Source organism: Lithobates pipiens, unplaced genomic scaffold (assembly GCF_037356315.1).
Source record: "Lithobates pipiens isolate NorthernLeopardFrog02 unplaced genomic scaffold, aLitPip1_a1.2 Scaffold_3, whole genome shotgun sequence".
In the NCBI taxonomy this organism is placed as follows: Eukaryota; Metazoa; Chordata; class Amphibia; order Anura; family Ranidae; genus Lithobates; species Lithobates pipiens.
The window spans coordinates 107,478,522-107,506,287 of record NW_027507790.1 but is presented as its reverse complement, the minus strand read 5'-3'; the positions used below and the strand labels follow the sequence as shown (position 1 = coordinate 107,506,287).

At 47.1% G+C, this 27,766-nt stretch overlaps 1 protein-coding gene across 2 annotated transcripts in view; it reads right to left on the bottom strand.

The window, feature by feature from the left end:
- Positions 1–8,261, bottom strand: part of CUNH5orf63 (chromosome unknown C5orf63 homolog) — a 176,313-nt gene extending 168,052 nt beyond the window's left edge. Inside the window, exons 1-2 of one of the 2 annotated variants that reach the window (XM_077462154.1) lie at positions 8,199–8,243; positions 4,960–5,003 (exon numbers count right to left, since the gene is read on the bottom strand). The gene's annotated coding sequence lies outside the window, so the exon portion shown is untranslated. Of the gene's footprint in view, positions 1–4,959; positions 5,004–8,198 lie in introns of both variants that reach the window. The other variant, XM_077462155.1, reaches the window with a different exon arrangement.
- Between the last annotated feature and the right edge of the window lie 19,505 nt (positions 8,262–27,766).

Here is a 27,766-nt window from a genome sequence, read left to right as displayed (position 1 = left end):
ACAGGGAAAAGACAGTGAAAATGGTGGCAGAACAGCTCTATGGCGATCAGCATATGCAGCCCTCCAGACACCCAGTGGGTAGACCACTGACACCCAGCGCAGCCCACATCCAGGTGAGAGCCCCCCGGGCAACCTATGGCTATAGCCACACACACCGCTCAGCAGCCCATCATGCAGCATCCCCCACAGGGGGGGGGGGGGAGATAGGGACAGAGAGAGAAGAGAGGGAGGAGAGGGACCGAATCAACCTCCCAGGGAATGCCCAGCTGGTCAACCCCGCCGAGGCAGGGAGAGCTATACTTACCATCTGGATGAGCTGGGGACATCCCATCACAGACCCACTCCCGGAGAGTATGGGGTGGCTGCTGGCCACGGCACACTGAGACACAGACATCAGTAGCCTGGTCATATGTGTGCCCCAGAGCGCTGCGCTCACCGGCCGCCCCTTGGAGCCTGAGGGGCATGTCGTGGTCGACCCAGCACGTAGCTATGGTCTGCACAAGCTTGATGGTCAGGCTGAGGAGACTACAAGGATAAGGGTATCCAGCCTGTCACCCAGCCGGCTGTTGATAGTAGATCACATGATCCAAAAATCTTGCGCAAAAGGCAAACCTCTGCAAAAAAATCCCAGGACCGATGGTCCCAAAGGGTTCCTAGGTCCATCTCCTTCACTAGGCATAAAAAAACTGGGCTGCAGGAGCCAGGCTGAGGGGATGTTACTGGAGGGACCGCCCCCTGGGCAGAACTGTAAAGTTCTGTTTTTTCACATGTATACCATGTTCTGCCTAGTCCTCTCCTAAAGATGGCGTGACAACCCTATGGTCAAGATTAATGGAGCTGTGTCAGTCAGTGAACAAAAGGGAAACTTCTTTTTTCATTTTGGATAGAGGAAGGGAGCGTTATATCCCCATGGAACGTTTATTTTTGCCACCTTTGTCCCATTGCAGAGACATCTCTTCACTTCCTGTCCCATAACGAAAAAGGAAGCAAGTAGAAATCCCCTCAAATATAGGGAATTCCTTGGGGACCCCCAGGTCACCAGAACTAGTGTCCCCATTGGAAGATTACTTTTCTTAGAACAACCCAAAATTTGTGATTTTCTTTTACTTTCACTTTCAATGATAATGGTAAACAAGACAAACAGAGGATAAATCTCCCTAACAGAGGCGCAGACAGCAATAAAAACTGACAGAGGTTCCAATCCTTCTCCACTCTGTCCAAAACTGGAAAAAAAAGGTTTTGCCTTTAGTTATACTTTAAGATATTCCATCGATCAAGCACACAGCATACACCACATAAAAGAAGAAGAATTGCTCATGGTGCAGTATTATCGGACCCACATATCGTAAAAAGCAAGTCAGCATGTCACAGATATAGCATCCAGAACCCCCCGGCGAGTGTGATAACATCACTACTGTAGCTCTGCCCTATGCATTTTTGATGAAACGCATAGGGCATAGTTACAGCGGTGATAGAATCAAGCCTGCCAGGTGCTGGATGTGGTGATAATAGCAGGCGTTTAGGTATTGGTAAATACTGTTGTCATTTCTTAATTTAGTGGCACTCTTAGCGCAAGATTACTTTTTAGTAGACAGTTCATACCTGCCTAACTAAAATTAAGAGCCCCTTCACACTGCCCACGCTGGGCGTCAGCGGTAAAGCGCTAATAGTTTTAGCGGGACTTTACCATTGTTTCTGTGGTGCTTTTAACCCCCGCTAGTGCCCGAATAAAGGGTTAAAAGCGCTGCTGCAGAGGTGGTGCCCATTGATTTCAATGGCCGGGAGCGCCTTAGGAGCGGTGTATACACCGTTCTTAAAGTGCCTCAAAGATGTTGCTTGCAGGACTTTTTTTTAATGTCCCGCTAGCGCAGTGCCCCAGTGTGAAAGCACTCAGGCTTTCACAATGGGATTGCAGATGAGGCTTTTTTCAGGCGCTTTACAGGTGCTACTTTTAGCGCCAAAGCGCCTGAAAAATGCCTCCAGTGTGAAAGGGGTACATTTTCAAGAACACACAAAGCCTGCAAGTCCCTTGCCTTGACCTTTCTTGGCTTCAGTCTCTGGCAGTAATCACATGAAAAATGTGACAGGCTGGTTGTACCAAAGTTGATCAATCAATCAACTTTGGTATAATCAGGCTGCCCAACGTGTTTCGAACCTCATCCGGTCCCTGCTGAACCAGGAGAGATTGGAACCTCCTATGGCCACCTTTACTATGAGTGGTGTTTAAAACATTTGCTGCACAGCCCACGATAAAGATGCTCAAGCTTCCTTGTGTCAGAGTGTGGCAGCCAGAGGGATGGGGAGGGAGCACCTGCTCTGTGATAGTCTCAGGGTTCTGTTGAAAGCGCAGAGAGCATCATGAAGACCAAGGAACACACCAGGCAGGTCCGTAATACTGTTGTGGAGAAGTTTAAAGCCGGATTTGGATACAAAAAGATTTCCCAAGCTTTAAACATCCCAAGGAGCACTGTGCAAGCGATCATTTTGAAATGGAAGGAGTATCAGACCACTGCAAATCTACCAAGACCTGGCCGTCCCTCTAAACTTTCAGCTCAGACAAGGAGAAGACTGATCAGAGATGCAGCCAAGAGGCCCATGATCACTCTGGATGAACTGCAGAGAACTACAGCTGAGGTGGGAGAGTCTGTCCATAGGTCAACAATCAGTCGTACACTGTACAAATCTGGCCTTTATGGAAGAGTGGCAAGAAGAAACACATTTCTCAAAGATATCCATAAAAAGTCTTGTCTAAAGTTTGCCACAAGCCACCTGGGAGACACACCAAACATGTGGAAGAAGGTGCTCTGGTCAGATGAAACCAAAATCGAACTTTTTGCCCACAATGCAAAATGATATGTTTGGCGTAAAAGCAACACAGCTCATCACCCTCAACACACCATCCCCACTGTCAAACATGGTGGTGGCAGCATCATGGTTTGGGCCTGCTTTTCTTCAGCAGGGACAGGGAAGATGGTTAAAATTGAGGGGAAGATGGATGCAGCCAAATACAGGACCATTCTGGATGAAAACCTGTTGGAGTCTGCAAAAGACCTGAAACTGGGACGGAGATTTATCTTCCAACAAGACAATGATCCCAAACATACAGCAAAATCTACAAAGGAATGGTTCACAAATAAATGTATCCAGGTGTTAGAATGGCCAAGTCAAAGTCCAGACCTGAATCCAATTGAGAATCTGTGGAAAGAGCTGAAAACTGCTGTTCACAAACGCTCTCCATCCAACCTCACTGAGCTCGAGCTGTTTTGCAAGGAAGAATGGGCAAGAATTTCAGTCTCTCGATGTGCAAAACTGATAGAGACATAACCCAAGCGACTTGCAGCTGTAATCGCTCTACAAAGTATTAACGCAAGGGGGCCAAATAATTTTGCACACCCCACTTTTCATTTTTTTATTAGTTAAAAAGGTTTCGAAAATCCAATAGATTTCGTTCCACTTCACAATTGTGTCCCACTTGTTGGTGATTCTTCACAAAAAATTAAATTTTTATATCTTTATGTTTGAAGCCTGAAATGTGGCAAAAGGTTGAAAAGTTCAAGGGGGCCGAATACTTTCGCAAGGCACTGTACAATTATTACAAACTGTATGATTGAATCGTTTCTGATATCGCTGTTTTACTAACCTGACAGCTCATTATTCTAAATAGGAAACCTTCATTTTGTTTGCAAATATTAAAAGATTCTAACTACCAGCAAGAATAAGTGCTTACATTTAAAGAGTACCTGTCATTTCAGATCCACCATGGTAGCGCCTGATAGTGGGCATCCATTCATCTGCTGCCACCAAATCCCTCACCTCTCTGTGTCACTGCCGTCCCATTAAAGTAAATTGGACTGTCGGTGAGTCAACAGCGGGTCAGAGGAGGAGCCGCTGTGGGATAGAGATGACAATCGCCCTTTAAAAATTATGATTGAGTTGATTTAAATCAAGCCTTTTTACTGGTGATTTAAATCAAATTCACCCTGCTAAAGACTATGCAGAACAGGTAGGAGGAGGGAATTTTAACACCACTTATTGTTAGCCTTTTTTCCCCACTTTAAAGGGTTTGTAAAGGTAAATATTTTTTCACCTTAATGCATTCTATGCATTAAGGTGAAAAAACATCTCACAGTGCCGGCGCCCTCAGCCCCCCGTTTTACTTACCTGACCCCTGGAAAGTCGGGCGCTCGCCCCCGACGCCCTCTTCCCCGCTCAGCCTGGCCGCTGATTGGCTGGATTGGATGGATTGAAAGCAGTGCAGCCATTGGCTTGCACTCCTGTCAATCACAGCCACCGGCTGTATCACGGGAGCGCGCCCCGCAGGTAATTCTCACCATGCGAGGGAGCTCACATGAACGTGAGAAGTACTTGCAGGAGGAAGCAGAGACAGCCGCCGAGGGACCCCAGAAGAGCAGGTTCGGGGCCACCCTGTGCAAAACGAGCTGCACAGTGGAGGTAAGTATAACATGTTTGTCATTTAAAAAAAATAAAAAATTACTTTACAACCCCTTTAAGTATTAAAATTAGAGAGAGGAAATAGGGAATGTGCATTATTTCACATGTATGGTCCGATCAGGTTTACCTGTAAGTCTTTCAGGCAAGCCCAATCGGAAGCAACATGCAAGTATATGATCAGGTGCATGTAAATGGATGGCATTTGTTTACATCCAGCTACTTCCATGTCTGTACAAGTCAGGAAAAAAAAAATTGAGGTCTGCTTCCATTTCCATTTTTCTGGATCACAGGTAGTCTAATGTAAATGGATGAATGTCAGTTTACATTCGGCTGCCCATATATCCAAGGGTCCAGAAAACTCTGGTTTATGAATGCAGTCAACACTGAACTAACATGGATGTGGCAAACGTATGTTCATGGATTCCCCACTGATCAGACTGGATGTCACCCGTGTAAAAAGGGGCCTACGTTTTTATTTTTCAAGCTAAGAGCAAGTATAGAAAATACCTGGTGATCTTGTCAGAATCACAGTGTCTGTCACCTCCTGTGAGCTGAAAAAAAGCACAAAGAACCTAATCTTCATTGTGTAAAATACTGTGTTTATTAATCCACCATGTAATAGAGTTGAACAAAGACAGACATGTTGGAAGCGCAGCCTGGGTGACAACCAAAGATCAGCTCAGGTGTTCTCCGAACTTCTCTAGCGAAACTCCAAATTTACAATCTTTTTACACCAATGAGCTCTGGGCTGGGTTATCCACTCCCACAGATCATCCCATACCTCCATAGGGCTGTCAGTTTGAAAGCTGCAGGGCTTGTGAATAAACTACAAGGGCATTTACCAGCGACCTCAGAAGTCATTCAGAAGTACAAGTCATCTGCCCCAGTGGATTATGGTACTTGAAAACTGTGAATGAATGACACAGCTGTGTGGGCAAAGCCATGTTTTTTAATTGTGACAGCGCGTGCGGGGAGAACATTCCCCGTCTGCTGTTACAGGGGGAGGGGTGGAACATGTTTTCAAAAGGTGAAGTAATCATTTAAATAATTGTGAGCAGATAGCTCTACATTGCGTAAGAGACATGCAATAGCTCTTCTGCAATAACAATCACTTACCTGCCTACTCATTGGGGTGTGTAAGGGCAGCTCAACATGCACACTGCAGCTGTACTACAAAAAAAAAAAAAAAAAAGACTAAGGCCACGTACACACGGGCGGACTGTCTGTCCAACTTAGTCCGCTGAAACGTGTTTCAGCGGACAATCCGCTCGTGTGTGGGCTTCAGTGGACTTTTTCAGCGGACAGTCTGGCGGACTAAGTCTTTCGGAATTTCCGTAATACAGTCCGTCCAAACTTGGTTTCAGCGGACAGTCCGCTCGTGAGTAGGCTAGTTCGACGGACTAAGTATGGCGCATGCTCAGAAAGGATTTACACGGCCGAAGGTTGCATTGCAGTGTATTGGACGTCGAATTTCTAGTCCCGTCGTACGTGCCGTACATGTCATCGCGCATGCTTTCGGCGGACTGTCTGCTCATCGTGTGTGGTCCGTTCATTCAAAAGTAGGACGGATTGTCTGTCGGATTGTCTGACGAATTTAGTTGGCCAGACAATCCGCCCGTGTGTACGCGGCCTAACACCCATGTGCATGCGTGGGATGATGTCATTCCACCACTGACCAATCAAGAGGCAGGCTGAAATCCCAGCATCCAGAAGTAGTCGGGGAGAAGTTGGCAGTGGCTAATTAGGGGTGTAACTGCTGCATCACTGGAAGGTAAAGCAGTATTTCAGAAAGTATGGTTCTGCTTTAAAGGGTTACTAAAGGTTCTTAATATAAAAAAATAAATAAAAAATATATACATTTGCCTCCACTGTGCAGTTGGTTAAGCACAGAGTGGCCCTGATCCTCCTCCTCTTGAGTGCCCCATCAGAAAAACACTCTCCTTCAGGAGACCCGTGCAGGCGCGCTCCCAATACTGACACAGAAAGCAGGACTCGGCCCAGCGCCCACGTCACTGGATTTGATTGACAGCGGCAGGAACCAATGGCTGCGCTGCTATCAATCTATCCAATCAGGACACGAGACACCAGCTAGACCTGGTGTGCTCGTCCCTGGGGATAAAAAGACTGGGTTCAGGTAAGGAAAACAGGGGGGGGGGGGCGCGCTGCAGCATGAACGGAGGTTGTTCACATTAATACATTAAATTGGGGGTCCACTCAAAAAAAAAAAAAAATATTAAAAGCCAGTAGCTTCAAATACTGCAGCTGCTGACTTTTAATAAATGGACACTTACCTGTTCCACGGTCCAGCGAAGTCGGCAGCCGAAGCCGATCAATCGCTCGGCTCTTAGCTGCTGCCACCATCCTAGGTGAGGGAATCAGAAAGTGAAGCGCTGCAGCTTTACTTCCCGGTTCCCTACTGCGCAAGTCCCGGCTATGTTCCTGAACCTGTGTGTTTCCCAGGAGACAGCGGGGGGTGCGGGAAGGGGAGCAACTCCCGAAGGAGTCCATGCCCAGAAGTGGGTGCAGATACCTGTATTATACAGGTATCTGCACCCCCCTGAAAGTTGCCAAATGTGACTAGGGATAAGCTCAGGCGTGTTCGCATGGAACACGTGCAGAACCCGCCAGGAAGTGAGCGCAGCGCTAATCACGGGCAGTGAGACACTGCCTGATCTCTGCAGCCACACATCGAGACAATGTCTCACTGCCTGTGATTAGTGCAGCGCTGTGCTCACTTCCTGCACGTGTTCCATGCGAACGCGCCTGAGCTCATCCCTAAATGTGACACTGGGGGGGGGGGGGGGGGGGGGGTTCCGAAAAGCGGAAGTTGCATTTTTGTGTGAACCTCCGCTTTAAGGTGAAAAACCATGAGGGTTTACACCCCCTTTAAGGACGCCTTTCCACAAGCAAAGTGAGCCATACACTGTAAAAACAAAAAACACGTTGATCCCTGCAGCTGCCTACACAGAGCAAAGACAGGCTGCAGCTGTACGCTGATAACTCCATATCCAAATGCTTACCTGGGTAGGGATGGACGAGCGGACCTGGATGCAAACTGTCTGGGTCCTGGGGTGCATATCCATCCCCACATGCAGGTAAACACTCAGATATACGATTCCCAGCAGGCGTGTTCGCATAGTCCACGTGCAGAGCCCGCCAGGAAGTCGGCGCAGTGCTGCGCTAATCACAGGCAGTGAGACATTGCCCGGTCTCTGCAGCCGCACATCGGGACAATGTCTCACTGCCTGTGATCAGCGCTGTGCCAACTTCCTGGCAGGCTCTGCAAATGGACCATGCAAACACGCCAGAGCTCATCCTTAATTCCCAGCATACAGGCACACAATGTCCATCATTCTACAGATGATTGTATGGAAACACCGATCAGTCCCGGGTACAGACGTCTTTCATGGTGTACAAATCTCTGCACCCTGTGAATGATCCCCCATCCCCCCACAGGACAGCTCTAGCTGCACAATATTTGTTTCGAAGAAATGAGCTTTGTTCTTGTTTACTGCTGTATGATGTCTGTCAGTATACACCTCTCCACACACAAGCACCAATACCTGCACCAGTCTCAGGGTGATCATTACACTCATATGTTTTACAGCAATTGGAAGATACGCATTGTCATTGTATTGGGGGAGAGGCCATGACTTGTAGTAAACAGTAGGAATGAAACACGTATATCCACTCCAGTGTACAATACACGAAATACACACAACACATCACACACGTGTGTCACCCACCTCCTTCCTCACTATAGAGACGTCACCCACAACTTCCACTTCCTGGGACCGCAGCTAATGTCACACTGCCCTCTAGTGGCGACATGGTTACACATTGTCAGAATCCATGTACAAAAGGAGCCAGCATTTACCATCTCCAAACTTTTCAGTAGGCGGGTCACATTGTATATTTCACAAATATTCAGGAGCCAAAAGTTACAAATTAACTATTAAAGTGGTTGTAAACCCTTACAACACACTTTAACCTACAGGTAAGCCTAGATTAAGGCTTACCTGTAGGTCAAGAAATATCTCCTAAACCTACAAGGTTTAGGAGATATTTGGCGAAAGACAGGCACCGCTGTCTACGGCGCATGTGCCGTAGACAGCGGCGCGCAGGCGCACTGAGTGCGCAGCCGTCAACGGCGATATGCTGCGCCTGGCGGCTCCCGTGCGAACGACAGCGGCAGAACGGCGAGACCCACCGAGAAGATGGATGCGCCGGACTACAGGGGACAGCGGTGACTTCGCTGGCTCCTGTGTCAGGTAAGTGACACATAATGGACTACTATGCAATGCATAGTCCATTATGCTTTGCCTTTGCAGGGAATGAAAGAGGAAGTAAACCCATCTGGGTTTATTTCCTCTTTAACATGTAAATTAATTAATATACCGTATATACTCGAGTATAGGCCGACCCGAGTATAAGCCGAGGCCCCCAATTTACCCCCAAAAAACTGGGAAACCTATTGACTCGTGTATAAGCCGAGGGTGAGATATGCCTGTCCATCCCTGTGTGTGTCCGTCCATCCCTCTGTGTCCGTCCATCCCTGTGTGTCCGTCCATCCCTGTGTGTGTGTCCATCCATCCATCCCTGTGTGTGTGTCCATCCATCCATCCCTGTGTGTGTGTCCATCCATCCATCCCTGTGTGTGTGTGCGTCCATCCATCCATCCATCCCTGTGTGTGTGTGTGTGTCCATCCATCCATCCATCCCTGTGTGTGTGTGTGTCCATCCATCCATCCGTGTGTGTGTGTGTGTGTCCATCCATCCGTGTGTGTGTGTGTGTGTGTGTGTGTGTGTGTGTGTGTGTGTGTGTGTCCGTGCAGCCTTGTGTGTCCAGCCTACCTGTGTCCCGAGCCTCCGTCCGGTCCCGTCCCGAGCCTCCGTGTCGTCCCGTCCCGAGCCTCCGTGTCGTCCCGTCCCGAGCCTCCGTGTCGTCCCGTCCCGAGCCTCCGTGTCGTCCCGTCCCGAGCCTCCGTGTCGTCCCATGCCAGGATCGCCGCTCTTCGTCGGCGCCCTGGCGGCCATTCCCCTGTTCAAAAGCCGCGCCTCCGCCTCCGCCTGTGATAGGCGGAACACTCAATTTCCCAGCAGTCAGTGTTCCGCCTATCACGGACATCGGCTCATCCGAGGATGAGCCGATGTCCGTGATAGGCGGAACACTGACTGCTGGGAAATTGAGTGTTCCGCCTATCACAGGCGGAGGCGGAGGCGGAGGCGCGGCTTTTGAAAGGTAGAATGGCCGCTGTCTGTCTGCTCGACACGCTGTTCGGGCAGTCAGACAGCGGTGACTCGAGTATAAGCCGAGGGGGGCACTTTCAGCCTCAAAAAAGAGGCTGAAAATCTCGGCTTATACTCGAGTATATACGGTATTGTACTTTTTATGTAATCAGCATGACATGATCTAAAACAAAAGAAAAAGTCTTTAAAAAAGGTGGAAGAAAAATAAATTCAGTCTGCACCTTTCTAACAGTAGCTCTTACATCAGGGTCCCAATCAGAGTACCCTCTTACATCAGGGTCCCCATCAGAGTACCCCCTTAAATCAGAATACCCCCTTACATCAGGGTCCCCATCAGAGTACCCCCTTACATCAGGGTCCCCATCAGAGTACCCCCTTACATCAGAGTACCCCCTTACATCAGGGTCCCCATCAGAGTACTACCTTACATCAGGGTCCCCATCAGAGTACCCCCTTACATCAGACTACCCCCTTACATCAGGGTTCCCATTAGAGTACCCCCTTACACCAGAGTACCCCTTTACATTAGGGCCCCCATCAGAGTACCCCCTTACATCAGAGTAACCCCTTACATCAGGGTCCCCATCAGAGTACCCCCTTACATCAGAGTACCACCTTACATCAGGGTCCCCATCAGAGCACCCCCTTACATCAGACTACCCCCTTACATCAGGGTTCCCATCAGAGTACTCCCTTACACCAGAGTACCCCCTTACATCAGAGTCCCCATCAGAGTACCCCCTTACATCAGGGTCCCCATCAGAGTACCCCCTTACATCAGCGTACCCACTTACATCAGGGTCCCCATCACAGTATCCCTTACATCAGAGTACCCCTTACATCAGGGCCCCCATCAGATTACCAACTTACACAGGGTCCCCATCACAGTAATCCTTACATCAGAGTCCCCATCAGAGTACCCCTTTACATCAGAGTACCACCTTACATCAGAGTACCCCTTACATCAGGGTCCCCATCAGAGTACCCCCTTACATCAGGGTGCCCATCAGAGTATCCCCTTACATCAGAGTACCCCCTTACATCAGGATCCCTCTCAGAGTATCCCCTTATATCAGGGTCCCCATCAGATTACCCCCTTAAATCAGAGTACCCCTTACATCAGGGTCCCCATCAGAGTACCCCCTTACATTAGCGTACCCCCTTACATCAGGGTCCCCATCACAGTACCCCCTTACACAGGGTCCCCATCACAGTACCCCTTACATCAGAGTCCCCATCAGAGTACCCCCTTACATCAGATTACCCCCTACATCAGGGTCCCCATCAGAGTACCCCCTTATATCAGGGTCCCCATCAGAGTACCCTCTGACATCAAAGTCCCCATCAGAGTACCCTCTCACATCAGGGTCCCCATCAGAGTACCCCTTTACATCAGGGTACCCATCAGAGTACCCCCTTACATCAGAGTACCCCTTACATAAGGGTCCCCATCAGAGTATCCCCTTACATCAGGGACCCCATCAGAGTACCCCCTTAAATCAGAGTACCCCCTTACATCAAGGTCCCCATCATAGTACCCCCTTAAATCAGAGTTCCCCTTACATCAGGGTCCCCATCAGAGTACCCTTTACATCAAGGTCCCCATCACAGTAATCCCTTAAATCTGAGTGACCCTTTACATCAGGGTCCCTATCAGAGCCCCCTTAAAGGAGTTATAAACCCTTTACAACCACTTTAACCTACAGGTAAGCCTAGATTAAGGCTTACCTGTAGGTGCTTGAAATATCTCCCAGACCTGCACGGTCTAGGAGATATTTGCAAATCGCCGTACAGCGATTTATTCTGCGCATGCGCCAGAGTTAGAAAGGGCACGCTGTGCCATTTCTAGCTCGGGTCATGCCGTTAAAGGCGGCAAGGGAGTGACGTCACGCGACTCCAATCAGTCACAGACCCGGAGTTCGCAGACCCAGAAGGAAGAGGGGTGAAGAACGGACGCTTGCTACTAGCGAGGAAGACGGGGACATCACAGGCTTCCCCTGTAGGTAAGTGTCACATAATGGGCTACTATGCGATGCATAGTAGCCCATTGTGCTTTACCTTTGCAGGGAAACAAAGAGGAAGTAAAACCCATCAGGGTTTACTTCCTGTTTAACATTATGAACCCAATGAACAGCAGACTAAAACATTTTTTTTTATATATGATAAAAAAAAAGTCACTTACATCGAAAGCCAAAGAATGGCCAAAAGATTGTGCCAACTGTCGTAAGTAAGTCCAAACTGGTAAAAAAGTTTTTGAAATCCTGAGAGTGATAAATCCTAATGCCACGTACACACGATCGGACTATCCGGCAGACTTAGTTTGGCGGACAATTCAACCGTGTGTGGGCTCCAGTGGAGTTTTTCTTCCCAAAAGTCCGGCGGACTTTAAAAGAAGACTTGAATCAAAATTGTCCGCCAGACTCAGCTTTCCGACAATCCACTCGTCTGTGTGCTAGTCTACCGGACTTTTCAAATGAACGGACTTGCCCACACACAGTCTAAAGTCCATTCATTTTGAATGTGACTTCAGGGACTAGAGAAGGAAGTCAATGTCGCCGCCTCCATCGGCGAGATTGACACCTTGCGAGCCCCGTCGCATGGTATGCGTTTTAAAGGTAACCCCTACGCCGAAAAACGGTGTGGGGGTCCCATCAAAGTCCATACCAGACCGTTATCTGAGCATGCGGCCCGGCTGGTCAGGAAAGGGGGTGGGAACGAGCGAGTGCCCCCCCTCCTAAACTGTACCAGGCCTCGTGCCCTCAACATGGTAGGATGGGTCCTTTGGCGAAAGGGAGGCCCTGCGGCCCCCCCACCCCAAAGCACCTTGTCCCCATGTTGAGGAGGACAAGGACCACTTCCCGACAACCCTGGCCGTTGGTTGTCGGGATCTGCGGGCGGGGGGCTTATCGGAATCCGGGAGCTCCCTTTAATAAGGGGGCCCCCAGATCCCCACCCCCCACCCTATATGAATGAGTATGGGGTACATCATACCCCTACCCATTCACCTGGGGGGGAAAGTGTCAATAAAAAAACACACAAAACAGGTTTTTAAAGTAGTTTATTAGGCAGCTCCGGGGGTCCTCTTCCGACTTCTCCGTGCTTTCCGGTTCTTCACGCTGGGCTCCTCCTCTATCTTCTGTTCTTTTGCCGCTCTTTTGCTAGCAGAGGAGCCCAGCTTTCTCCTTCGGCGTTGGCATCTTCTTCTTCTTCCTTCTTCTTTTCTTGCAATGTTGACACAATGCTCTCTCCCGCTGTAATGCCGGGGACACGTTGCGCGGCGACTTATATAGGCATAAGGGGCAGGGTCACTGGGTGATGTCACATGGTGACCCCGTCCCTTATGATGTCACAATCCCGGGGGATGCTGTTGCTGTAGAACTGTTGCTGTCTGTGATGTTGGTGGCTGAGAGAGAAGGAAGGGACAGATCACAGCATGTGTACATACGGCTTTTGTTCTTTTTAGAAAAAAGGAAGGGGAGCATGCATACTAGGGTGCCAACACCGCAAAGGTTAGATCATCCTGCAGATTGTTGCCACCTGAAACAAGGAAGTGGAAGTAATTGGCAGGATCAAAAAATATTTTATTCTGACTGAAACTATAGAAAATAACAATAGAAATATAGATAGGCAAATGAAATAGGGAACCTTTTTTTTTGTGGATTTTACTGACACAAGGATCTGAAATGAAGTGTTTGAATTTTTAACTGAGCTATATGGAGCAATGTTCACTTCCACTTACTGTTCCTTTTGCTGCAATCATGTTACATTTTGTTTTTGTAAGAGCAGCATCTCTTCTTCAGGTTTTTTTTTTTTTATTCTTCTGCAAAGGTGAATAGTCATGCATGAATAATACCCAAACTTATCTTTATATTAGCCTCCTATCATCACCTTAGCAACATTCAAACTAGAGCTGGGCATACATGCTTCAAATTTCTCTTGTTCGGCCCCTCAAAATCGATAGTGAAATCCATCAATGCCCCATCCATGCTAAACAGTAGAGACAGAGTAACGTCAGCTGCCAGCTATTGTATTCAATAGCAGCTGCAGAATATCTGAATGGTGCTTGCATCTGGACTGTTCAGCTGAGAATTTTTAGATGGCTCCCCTGACAAAAAAAATTGACTGCTTGTTGGGTGTGGGAGGTGGGTTGGGGTGCGGATAGGGCCATCCACGGTTTAAAATTCAAGCAGTGCATGGCCAACTTATGAGAAGGAGGGGGGCATCCTAAGGTACTTTTGCAGTGCACAAATAGACAAGTAGCTTGATAACAGGAGACAGAGAAAGCTAATTGCTAAATCAGCAGGCTGTAGGCAAGAAGGTGACTACGTCATATTCTCTAACAATGACAGTCAAAAAGGTGTTGCCTTCCTGGCTATAATGCCTGGTAGAGGTATATGAATTACAGAAGCGGCTTGGCAGAATTAAAAATCCTTTGGCAGATAAGATATTTCACATGAGTGTAGTTCAGCTCTGTATTTAGCAATTTGTATAGAATTCAGCTGTGTACTAAAGAAGAAAGTATAACATAGGACAGGGAGTTGTTCAGTACAAAGGATAGAAAGGTAGCAGTGCGATGGATTCTAGTTGTTCATGGACAAAACATTAAAGTGTCACTAAACCCACAACAGTAAAAATCTGTCTGTATATGCAGCATAGCATGCTAGTTATACTCACTGTGGAACTTAAGGGGTTAATCCTCTGCATTGCGTAAAAAGGCTGTTTTATCCTGTATGCACAGATCCTTCCCTTCTTGCACTGTCTATCTAGGGAAAGCCAGCTAACACAGGCAGGGTAGCCAACCTGCACATGCTCAGTTGTGTCTTTTATGCTGCAGAGAAGATTTACTGGTTCTCAGAGCTAGCCAGGTCACATGATATTGACATCACACATGTGGGCGTGTGTACAGGCTGAAGTGGAAATCTCCTCCTACCTGAACTCTCAGCACTGGAGAAACTGTGCAGATAATCACTGACCGTGATATACAGATCAGGCAAAAAGGTATATAGTGGCAGTATTTTAATGTAAAAATACGATTTATAAGTTGTGGACACTGTGGGTTTAGTAATACTTTAATACCTTTGGAACCTGATTTATTTTATGATGATAAAAAAATAAAAATGCTCAAAATGGAATTACGCCTGTTATCAAAAGATGGGATGAAATCAATAATAAGTGCTCTTGCCCATATGGAAGAAGCAAAGAAAGAAATAAAAGACAGTTTTTACAAACATCTTTGTATACTATTTACTTACTGTAACAATGATCTTAAAGTGTATGTAAAGCCAAAACATTGTTTTCTTTTGTTTTGGATGGGGTAGGGAATGGTTAAAAACCCTGACAGATTCATTTTTTTACTGTCTTAGTTTATCATCTGAGATGTCCCTTCCCTTCCTATCCTGGAGATGCAGTGGGAAATGACAGCAAATCCCTCCAAGGTGAAGTGAATTCCCATCTCAGACTGTTGTCACTATTGGATGATTTATCTCCACTCATTGCTCTGATAAAACTTTAATATTTTGGACTTCCTTTCCATTTTTAGTCTTTGCAACCATGGTTATTTGGGCAAAAAAAGAAAGGGTAACTCTTCCCAGCAGGGGCACTAACAGATGCAAAATCTTGACAACTTTACCCAAAAGTAAAAAAAAAAGGTATGGCCTTTACACTAATATTAAAATACCATTAGGTGATAAAGCTTAAAATGTACCTCTACTTTAGTGGAAATAAATATTGCAAATAAAGAGAAAATAATATAGTACATACACTTGCTACGGAAGCAATGTTGCAATTTATTATGTTTTAAAAAAATGGCCCTTCCTTTTCAATCTGCAGCTCTGTGATTTTCTGTAAAATTCAATACAATATGGCAACCTGGAGGCCTCCAAAAATGTCATTTTCTGCTTGGGTAATTTAATCACTGATTTTCTCAGAAGTCTGCACTACTATTATTATTATACAGGATTTATATAGCGCCAACAGTTTGCGCAGCACTTTACAATATAAAAAGGGAAACAGTGCAGTTATAATACAATAAAATACAATAGGGTTAAGATGACCCTGCTTAAAAGAGCTTAAAATCCAAACGGGTGCACTAAGATAAAAGTCAGATTTTAGGCACCTCTGGTAATAGAAATGCAAGTTTGGTGGCATATTCCCCAAGGGTTAAAATGATTGTAAGGAATATATTTAAATAAAATAAAAAAGATGTTATATATTTATCTGCTCTGTGCGGTAGTATTGCACCCCTGGAGTCCCCTGCTTGCGCTCGCCACTCCTTCTTCTTACAAGAGCCCCTTTAGCAATACATGTGCTGAAGAGGCACCTGAGCCAAACTGTGGGTGTCCAAATACACACATAGCCATGCCCCCAGCTACCTCCTCACAGGATTCGACAGACAGCAGTTATAGCCTATGGCTTCCGCTGCTGCCTTTCTCTCCTGTGAGACCAGGAAGAGGGAGCAGCGGTGATGCCGCCCAGACAGTACTGGATTGGTGAGAGGAGCAAAGTAAGTGTTTAGGGACGGAGGGGAATGGGTAGTGGAGTGTGTTTTTTTACCTTATTTCTAATGCTGTGTACACACGATCGGACATTCCGACAACAAAATCCATGGTATTTTTTCCGAAGGATGTTGGCTCAAACTTGTCTTACATACACAAGGTCACACAATGTTGGTTGGAAATTCCGAACATCAAGAACGCAGTGACGTACGATGAGCTGAGAAAATTGAAGTTCAATATCCAGTACGCCTCTTCTGCTTGATTCCAAGCATGCGTAAAACTTTGTGCTTCGGAATTGTGTACACACAATCAGAATTTCCGATATTTCCGATTTTGTTGTTGGAAAATTTGAGATCCAGATCTCAAATTTTGTGTCGGAAATTCCAACTGAAAATGTCAGATGGAGCCAGGGGCGTCGGTAGAGGGTGGCTAGGGGGGCTGAAGCCCCGAATGAGACCCCCTAAAGCCCCGAGTGTCAGCTCCGTGGCGTCTTCATTGTCAGCCCTGAGCGCTGCGGCGAGTGCCGGGACCAATCTGATCCCAAGCGCCGCTGAGTGTGGCCGAGTGCCATAGCAGGTCCCTCCTTCTGGAGCCTGCACGTCTACAATGGACGTCCCACTGGTCCAATGCCGGGACCGCGGGACGTGTGACGTCCAGGTGCTGTTGGCTCCAGAAGGCGGGAATTACAAAGGGGCTGCCGCGCCACATCCCCGCTTGGCGCTCGGGCGAGCCGCTATCCTCTCCTCCTCAGACTGGCTGCTGTGACAGGTCAGTGTGTAATAAGGTCAGTGTAGGTAGGTCAGTGTGTGGTAATGTCAATGTAGGTAGGTCAGTGTGTGGTAATGTCAGTGTAGGTAGGTCAGTGTGTGGTAATGTCAGTGTAGGTAGGTCAGTGTGTGTGGTAATGTCAGTGTGGTAACGTCAGTGTAGGTAGGTCGGTGTGTGTGGTAATGTCAGTGTAGGTAGGTCAGTGTGTGTGTGGTAATGTCAGTGTCTGGTAATGTCAGTGTAGGTCAGTCAGTTTAGGTAGGTCACTACCGTTAGTGTATGTAGGTCAGTGTATGTATATGTCCAGTGTATGTAGGTCAGGCAGGTGAGCGTAGGTAGGTCACTATCGTCAGTGTAGGTAGGTCACTACCGTCAATGTCAGTGTAGGTAGGTCAGTGTGTGTGTGTGTTAATGTCAGTGTAGGTAGGTCAGTGTGTGTGGTAATGTCAGTGTAGGTCGGTCAGTGTAGGTCGGTCAGTGTAGGTCGGTCACTACTGTTAGTGTATGTATGTCAGTGTATGTATATGTCCAGTGTATGTAGGTCAGGCAGGTGAGTATAGGTAGGTCACTATCGTCAGTGTAGGTAGGTCACTATCGTCAGTGTAGGTAAGTCACTATTGTCAGTGTAGGTAGGTTAGTGTATGTAAGTCACTACCGTCAGTGTAGGTAGGTTAGTGTATGTAAGTCACTACTGTCAGCGTCACGGCCCAGCCCAAAAAAATGTTGCATACAACACCACCGCCCCCCCACCCCCCCCGTTCAGGCCTTGGACTCCGGGCTGAAGCCTCTGGTCCTTTTGCCACCTAGCAACGCCCCTGGATGGAGCCTACACATGATCAGAATTTCCAGCAACAAAAAGCCCCTATCCAACATTTTCCATCGAAAAATCCGACTGTGTGTACGCGGCATTAGAATACACTAAGGTAAAAACAAGTTTAGACCACTGCCAGGGATGCAGACACTGCAATTTTTTCCATTAGAATGTGCATCAGCTTATTAAAAATGAACCAGACCCTTGCATTCAGAATAAGTATGCAATCAGTCTGATGAAACAAACAGCTATTTCTTCAGAACAGAAGAAGGTAGGAATCTGATACAAAGGTTGGCAAAATCCTTGCAGTGTACGCTGATCACCCAGTTTCTCACCAGTTTCTCAAAATGGAGTTACCCTTCGAGGCCTGTTACTCTTCAAGGCCTCATTTACAGGGGCCTACTTATCCATACAGCCGTGTGAAGGGCTGTCTTTGCCCACACTGGATGCACAGGGTGTTCCGTGCATCAGCACAAAGCCAGTCCTAATCATGTCTAATGGGGCACAGCAGCTGCAAGGATACAGCCACTAATCCCAGTTTGATAGCCACGTGGGTGCGAGTGTGTGACCCTGAAAAATGACAGCATGGCTGTCAAATTGAGACCAGATTTTACATCAGTGCAGCTACGTCCCAATAGACATAAATAGGACTGCCTGCATGCAGATGTATAGGACACTTGTGCATCTCATAACAGGCAAAGACAGTCCTTTGGATGGGTGTACGAATAAGTACACCTCTGTGAATGAGACCTAAAAATGGAAAAGGAACAAATAAACTAACAATATTAATCATATATGTGTCAGGGCTGGGCTCAGCCCTTCCTTCTCTGAGTTTCCTGCTCAGCTGTCAGCTAATTGCCAGCTCCCATCTCTCTGCACAGTTACCCAGCTGTTGATGATCCTGCTCGTCAGTCCTGCCTACTTAAGCCGTCCAGTCCAGAGGAGCTCTGTCTTCGCCTTGGTCACATCACAAGAAACTATTATCTCCTGCATTCCTGTTTAAAGACTGGCTTTGCTGACATCCCTTCTGGCTCCAGATCCTGCTTGCTTTTCCACTACTTCTGCTTGACTGACTATGCATTCCGGTTACTGAACTTTGGCTATGTTTTGACTACATTTGTTCTTTTTACTTTTATTATTAAACAAGTGTGATTTAACTGTACTTCTGTCTTGGTCTGATTTCATGGTTTCTGACAATATGATGGCTAGTGTTTGTAAGCCATGATTGTGTCTCAGTCCCTATTATTATACTGAAATACAAAACAAGGGTGCCCAAGGAACTTTGAGAGACACAAAAAGTTAATTAAAATACAATTTTATTCAAAAGCAAAATCTTTCACATTTAAAATGTTAGAGTGTTTCAAAATTGAATGTACATGAAATATAGATAGTTACATGAATTACAACCTGACTGGTAGTCCATGGAAAATATGCTTGCGTATTGGATCTCAACTTGTTTCGCGACAGCACTCACTTCCTCAGGAGAAATTACACACTTACTGTATATATCCGAAAGCAGAGACCAGGTCGTTACCAAAAAAAGCACCAAAAAAACCCCCCATTAATTTTGGTGGAAAAGGCAAAAAATGCTCACAGTTCAAAAATGACAAAAACCAATCCATACTGAATCGGAATTCCCATGGTATAAGTGATTGCATGACCCTCACAAATGTGAAGACAAGAAAAAGCAGAAAAAGATACCCAGTGGTCCACTGTCCCCTCTGGGAAAGAAAGAAAACAAATAATAAACAAAGATAACATTAAACAGGTCAATATCGGAATCCACAGAACAGAAATCATCACTGTCTAAAATGGGTGTTGAGCAGATTGAGATTCAAACCATTTTATGGCACTCATTAAATGCAGACAAAAATATAATTTATGAAGATGAGGGAATGAAAGTAAAGATCTGTTAAATGTGGATGGAACTGTAAAGCAGAGATATCAAGAAGAACGTATTAAGACCGTGTAAAGTGCAAACAGAAAATGTAGATAATCAAAAAGAAATTGAGGTAAGATGGAAAAAGAAATAAAAAGTAATAATAAAATCTCCAGGAAAAAGAAGCCTTGGCTGTAAAACTTTACAATGGAAGAAAAATTGGTTTGATGAGGAGTTTAGAAAGACAATTGAAGAAAGAAAAATGGCAAGCCTATAATCTTAGAGGAAAACAAGAGTGACTATAGATGGATTTATTGAAAAAGGAATTGTAAATAAAATATGCAGAAGCCAGGAAATGACAAAAAGAAAGGAAAATGCTCTGGGGAATAGAAGACGTGTTTGATAAGAAAGACTTAGAAATCTCTTCAAAGACGTTATTGGAGTAAAGAAAGGGTTTTCGGCTGAGGATGACGCTGTGTAGAGATAAAAATGGAAACTTGGTTGGGAACAAGGAAGAGAAAATATTAGAATTCGGGCTAAACGTTCTGAAGAACTATTAAACAAACAAAGACTTGTACAAACAGAAAACAGAACTGAAGAAGTCTTATTTTACGGTCCAGGAATAGAACTGGAATTCCTTTTGTATAACAAAGTATGAAAAGGTATCCAACGACTAAAAAAGAATACATTTCCAGGAGAGGATGGTATACAGAAAATTCAAAACTAATACAACATAGAGGGCTAACTTATGTTGAAAAATGCTCAGAGACTGAAGCAAAATGTTGTCGTCATGCGTGAGGCTACAAAAATAGGTGAATTTCAGCTTTGTATGAAGGTTTATTTATAATGCCGAACAAATACTGCTATTAACAGACCTGATGGTCTGATGGGTTGGATTGGTGTTTATCATAAAGTTACACTTATGATGGTCATTCTCTGGTGAATGGCCTAATTCGGAGGAATGGCTGAAGTCCACTGCAGGGCAGGCTAGTAGAAAGGCTGAAACCAATTGCAGGACAGGCTGTTGAAATGGCTATAGTGGAATTGGACAAATGTGCCAAACAGTGGCGTCGCTATGGGGGTGTGGACCGCACCTGGGTGACATCAGGGGCAGGCTGAGCCCTGTAAAAAGGGGTCACTGGTCTGGTAGGGGTGCGCTGGTATGGGCACTGGGGACATCAGTGTCCGGGGTTCCACATACTGCTATGGTATGGCTACCTGTACACACTGCAGAGTGGATGCCTCCTCCTCCTTGGCTTGGACATTGCACACAGATAGGAGGAGGAGGGACACCACTGCTTGAACTGTGCTGATCTTAGGACTGCAGTGAGTTTATTATGAATGGAGAGCTACAGGGGAGGGTTACACAGTGGCCCAGAAGGAGGGTGGAGGGGGCAGGTAAAAAAGGGTGTACACATGGAGGAGTAATTTGGGGGGGTCGAGAGTAAGAGGATATGTACTGGGGGGCGCTTTGGATGGGAAGATCAAACCCCACCTTCTAGCACAAGTCCTTTTCCGTCCCAAAGTACCCCCCAGCACATGTCCAAAACCTGGATTTTGTTTAACCATGCTCCTTTAGCCCCTGCCAATATAAAGTTTGACCACACCAGCTTTTTGGCAGCAGCATGCACAAGTCTCTGCCTCCCTTAAGTGCTAAATGGGGGGGGTAACACCATATTTTACTGCACCAGGTGACGCCAACTCTAGTGGTGCCACTGGGGGCAGAGCTAGAATCATTAAAAATCTGGTGGAATGGGCATATTTGATACTGGGACAGGCAAGTACAAAATCTTCTGTCGACTGTGGGAAAGGCTAGATGAATGGATATTTTTAACATGGGGACAAGCTAGAAACATCCAGAGTTGACACTAACAGACCCTTGCTGGTGGAAGGGCTGGAGTTGAACAGGTTGGTGGAAAGGCAGAAATAGATTGCAGGTCAAGCTGTCAAAGTGGCAAGAGACTTCCATGGAAAAGACTGGTGGAAAAGTCTAGCATCTACTGTAGTAGAGTAAGCTGTTGGGAAGGCCTGAATAAACCCCAGATAATGTTAATGGAAAATCTGCAGTCAAATGAGGGACAGGCAGGTGGAAAGTCCAGAGATGACTGTACAATAGGCTGGTCTAATTGTTGGTGTCAACTTAAAGTGTTTGCTACCCCAACATTTCATATTCCTGATGTGTGTCTGTTGTACCATGTACTTGTGTTAAAAAGTATCTTGTTCTCTTTGTATTGCTTCCCTTCCTGTGTAAAATACCTGGTGATCCTGCAGCCCGCCTGCTTTCCTATTTCAAACTGACCATGCTAGGCATGGGAGCTCATATATCCCAGCATGGTCTAGCTGTCCTGCATTGGTCAGATTTGTATGCTGACATGTCCTCCCCACTCCCTGCACATTCACTCACTAGGAGCATCAGTGTACTGCTTCTCCACCCCACCCCTCCAAGCCCCTTATGTAGCAAAGTGGTCATTTAATCACACATAAAAAATGCATTTATAATATATACGGGCAAGTCCCCGAGTTACGAATGACTCCTACTTACGAACGGACATCAATGCCGGCCGCTTGTGCTCCACGCTGGTCCTGGATACCTCCGAGCAGCTACATTGCAGCACAGGGCACATCCCACACTGCAGTAGGACATGTACTGCATGGCCATAAGAGCCCCAGATAACATAACTGCATGCCTAGAAGCGCTCGGAACATCCCACATCCCTGCACAGGCTGAAGTTACACTTAAAAATGCACTGTTCCGACATACACACAAATGCCACTTAAGAACAAACCTACGTCCCTATTATGTTCGTAACCCGGGGACTGCCTGTGTGTGTGTGTGTGTGTGTGTGTATATACACACTGTATATACTCTATATTAGCAAAAGTATTAAGATGCCTGCTTTTACACGAACGTGAGCTTTAATGTCATCCCAGTCTTAGTCCATAGAGTTCAATATTGAGTTGGCCCACCCTTTGCAGCTATAACAGCTTCAACTCTTCTGGGAAGGCTGATCTGTGTCTTTATGGACCTTACTTTGTACATGGGTCCAAATCCCTGATGTAAGGGGAGGCCCTCTGGGGACCCTAATGTAAGAGGGGGCTCTTTAGGGACTCTGATGTAAGATGGGGGGCTCTCTGGGGACCCTGATGTATAAGGAGGCTCTCTGGGGACTCTGATGTAAGGGGAGGCTCTCTGGGGACCCTGATGTAAAGGGGAGACTCTCGGGGGACCCTGATGTAAAGGGGAGGCTCTCGGGGGACCCTGATGTAAAGGGGAGGCTCTCTGGGGACCCTGATGTAAAGGGGAGGCTCTCTGGGGACCCTGATGTAAAGGGGAGGCTCTCTGGGGACCCTGATGTAAAGGGGAGGCTCTCTGGGGATTCTGATGTAAGAGGACGTGCTCTGTGGACCCTGATGCAAGTAGGGAGGCCTTCTGGGGACCCGGATGTAAGTAGGGAGGCTCTCTGGGGACCCTGATGTAAGTAGGGAGGCTCTCTGGGGACCCTAATGTAAGAGGGGGCTCTTTGGGGACCCTAATGTAAGAGGGGGCTCTTTGGGGACTCTGATGTAAGATGGGGGGCTCTCTGGGGACCCTGATGTAAAGGGGAGGCTCTCTGGGGACCCTGATGTAAAGGGGAGGCTCTCTGGGGACCCTGATGTAAGTAGGGAGGCTCTCTGGGGACCCTGATGTAAGTAGGGAGGCTCTCTGGGGACCCTGATGTAAGTAGGGAGGCTCTCTGGGGACCTTGATGTAAGAAAGAAGGCTCCCTGGGGACCCTGATGTAAAGGGGAGGCTCTCTGGGGATTCTGATGTAAGAAAGAAGGCTCCCTGGGGACCCTGATGTAAGAAGGAAGGCTCTCTGGGGATCCTGATGTAAGTAGGGAGGCTCTCTAGGGAACCTGATGTAAGTAGGGAGGCTCTCTGGAGACCCCAATATAAGGGGGCTCTCTGGGGATCCTGATGTAAGTAGGGAGGCTCTCTGGGGACCCTGATGTAAGAAAGAAGGCTCCCTGGGGACCCTGATGTAAGAAGGAAGGCTCTCTGGGGATCCTGATGTAAGTAGGGAGGCTCTCTATGGAACCTGATGTAAGTAGGGAGGCTCTCTGGAGACCCCAATATAAGGGGGCTCTCTGGGGATCCTGATGTAAGTCGGGAGGCTCTCTGGGGATCCTGATGTAATGATAATATTATATATGTAGCGGTACCCTCGTAAAGGCTGCTGAGTTGGTTATAGCAATTTGCCAATCACCCTGCTGCCGACCTCCCATATACCATGTAAAGACATTACACAGTCAATGATTTGGTTTTCTTTGTCTTTATTGATGGGAAATAACTTGGATGAAACAAGGAAGGTATGCGATGCCCATAGAAACTTCACTTTGAAAGGGTATCATCCATCGCCTTGGCCTAGTAAATGGATTTTCCCATGTAGAATCCTCACTGCAGACTATTACTTCTTCTGTTGCTTGGCATATCTGACTGAAGATTTACTACTCACTTCTTATGCCCCGTACACACGAGCGGACTTTTCGACATCCAAACTCCGATGGACTGAGTCCGGCGGACTATCCGATCGTGTGTGGGCTGCAACGGACTTTAGCGAAGCTAAAGTCTGACGGACTTTAGAAATGAAGCATGCTTTAAATTTTCCCGACGGAACTCCGCCGGACCCGGTCCCCTTTGAAAAATCCGCTCGTGTGTGTGCTACTCCGACGGACTAAAACCGACGCTAGGGCAGCTATTGGCTACTGTCTATGAACTTCCTACGTCGAATCCAGTCGTACGTCATCACGTTCGACTCCGTCGGAGTTTGGTGTGATGGTGTGTGGTCAAGTCCGTTCGGTCGAAAAGTCCGCCAGAACTCCGTCGGAACTCCAGCGGAACTCCGGCGGAACTCCTTTGGAGGTCTGTCAGACTTAATTCCTCTCGTGTGTACGGGGCATTACAGTTGGAACAAAAAGAATCACTCTGAATAATTCCCCTCTAGACTGATGTGGTTTTCCTGTTACATATCAGAGAGCCAAAGACCTATACCGCCTATCTTCCATGGCTCAGAGAATTAAACAGATTCACAGTCCCTGGAAATTGATACCAATGTGCACACACAGGATCTCCCCTCCTGATGACTTGGCACATGGCATAAGATTCACTTCTGTTCATGCTGTGCTCCCCAGCCACACAGCATGCTACACTACTCTCTCCAACTTTTACTTCTTCTTTACGTTAAACTGACCGTCTCCTTTGGATCAAAGTCCCGTGTTCCCCGGTCACAGAACACCAATCTACTTCTGCCACTTCACCGGTACTTCTTCTGCTTGATCTCCCCCAGGATGCAAGTCTTGTGTTCCCCGGTCACAGAAACTTGATATTTTATTATGGAGATGAAGATCTTTCCCTAGGACTCCTTCCTAGCGGCTCCTCCATTCCTCCTCCACGCACGGCGCATCCCCGCGTGGGGATGCCCGGTACAGCACCTCAGCACTCCATGCTATCTTTCCTGTGCTCCACAACTCCTCCCTGGAAGCATGTGACCCCAGCTTATATGGGAGGCCTGCCCCCTGCCAACACAAGTTAATGATTGGTCAGGGCTCCTCACATGAGCTGACTGCCACTCAGGTCTCAAGTCCAGCCTCCTTTCCAGAACAATCCTTCTGAAAGCAGGGGAGGATCTCTGAGCCAGAGTACAGGTGGCCACACCCCCACTATCCTGACACTCCCATTCCCAGATCAAAACAACCAGGCCTAAACTAACACACAGGCCTGGCTAAATTTACCTGCACCTGAGCCCTGCCGCTAGAAAAATACTACTTTAGCACCTATCTTTAGGTATGGGGTGCTATATATATATATATAACATGGCTCTCCCCCCCTTTTTAATTTTGTCCCGGGAAATGTCCCGGGAAATTCGGTTTGTCCCGTTTTTTGCCGCCGCTGGTCTTCAATGGAGCTCAGATGCTGCGGCGCCGCCACCACAGTTCAAAGTCAGCGCTGGCTTGGAGGACAGGAGATCATATATCGGGGGCCAGTCCGTGCAGTATGTCGGGGCCACAGTCTGTGCAGTATGTCAGGGCCAGTCCGTGCAGCATGTCGGGGCCAGTCTGTGCAGTATGTGGGGGCCAGTCTCGAGATGTGGGGGTCAATCTGGAGATGTGGGGGCCGGTCTGTGGATGTCGGGGGGGCGGTCTGTGGATGTCGGGGGGGGGGCGGTCTGTGGGGCGGTCTGTGGATGTGGGGGGGCGGTCTGTGGATGTGGGGGGGGGGCGGTCTGTGGGGTGGCGGTCTGTGGATGTCAGAGGGGCACCAGATATAAGGAGGGGCTCCGCTGATGGACACAGATGTGAGGAAGGTACCTCTGATGGGGCACCTGATGTAAGGACAGACTCCACTTGGGACACCTGATGGAATCTGGCTAGTGTGGCTAGTGACGCGCTCATGGCTCCCACTGATTCTGCATTATGGTGAGTTGAATGATTTAATTTCATATTACAATGTAATAATAGAAATAATGCGCTTCAATCATCCTGACACCATAACAATCATGGCGCCGGGGTGATTGAAGTGCTAACACCGGGTATTTGGAGTATCTTTATCTGCTGATTGTCAAACTCTGGAAAACACATATTGCTATTGTGGTGTAGGATCGGGGGCTGCTGTTCCTCTCGCCCCTCTCCCCCCTCACCCTCTCCCCCCTCCTTTGCCTCTCCATCCCGCATTCATTTCAGACTCTAACCACACCCCTTTGAGCCATGCCCCCATGTAAGCCACGCCCATTATTTTGCGTATTACGTACATATTTTGCCGCGGTGTGCTTCGCGCGCCGCATTTTCACCTTTTTCTATGCCACACCTATAACCGCATGCCCCGCCCCCTTTTTATAACACTACTCCGCCTACTGCCAAAAAAGTGTCCCGATTTTTTTTTTTTACAATGTTGAAACTATGCTATTCCCCCCACTGATACCAATGATGGGGCACTATTCCTCCCACTGATACCAATGATGGGGCAATATTCCTCCCACTGACACCAATGATGGGGCACTATTCCTCCCACTGATACCAATGATGGGGCACTATTCTCCCCCACTGATACCAATGATGGGGCACTATTCCTCCCCCACTGATATCATGATGGGGCACTATTCCTCCCACTGACACCAATGATGGGGCACTATTCCTCCCACTGATACCAATGATGGGGCACTATTCCTCCCACTGACACCAATGATGGGGCACTATTTCTCCCACTGATACCAATGATGGGGCACTATTCCCCCCACTGATACCAATGATGGGGCACTATTCCCCCCACTGATACCAATGATGGGGCACTTTTCCCCCCCCCCTATAGGAGGAGACCCCTGCTTTATTAGAGTATCAAAAATAGCTATTTATATTGTTATTACAATGCTGATATTATAATGTGAATGTGTATGCTGTGGCCACTCAAATGTCAGTCAGTTCAACAGAAACTGGAAATCGGAAAAATTGGAAGAAGTGTATATGTGTGTATATATAATATATAATGTATAATGTTTGGGGGTTCTAAGTAATTTTCTATCAAAAATACAGATTTTTACTTTTTTAACTTTTAAACAAAAAGTGCCAGAAAAGGAACTTAAATTCTAAAAATCACAGGAAGATATCCAATCCTATCACTGGGATTCCCATGGATGTCCCCTCTGCCTGCACGCCCCTCTTCTACCTCTGTCCCTTACACGCCCCACCCCTTCCTATCAAACACCAAGCTCTGCCCCTTCCCGAAAAACACCCAGTCACGCCCCTCCCACCTCCTCCCTCTGCCAGGATCTCCTCTCCCAGTGCCCACCTTCTGGCCACCTTCCTGACAATCCCGGGGGGTGTGGCTCATTCTCATGGGTGAAACTGTTTTGAAGGGGAAACCATCACCTCCTATTATTTATTTTATATATATATATATATATATATATATATATATATATATATATATATATATATATATATACTAGTATTGTATTGGTGGTGTTTCTGTCCATCCGTTCCTGAGATTTACACAGCTCCGCCATATAGCACACAGAGCCCCATCACACACAGACAGGGACCCCTACCTTAGAGGTTCATTCACTTGGAGGAAAGTAT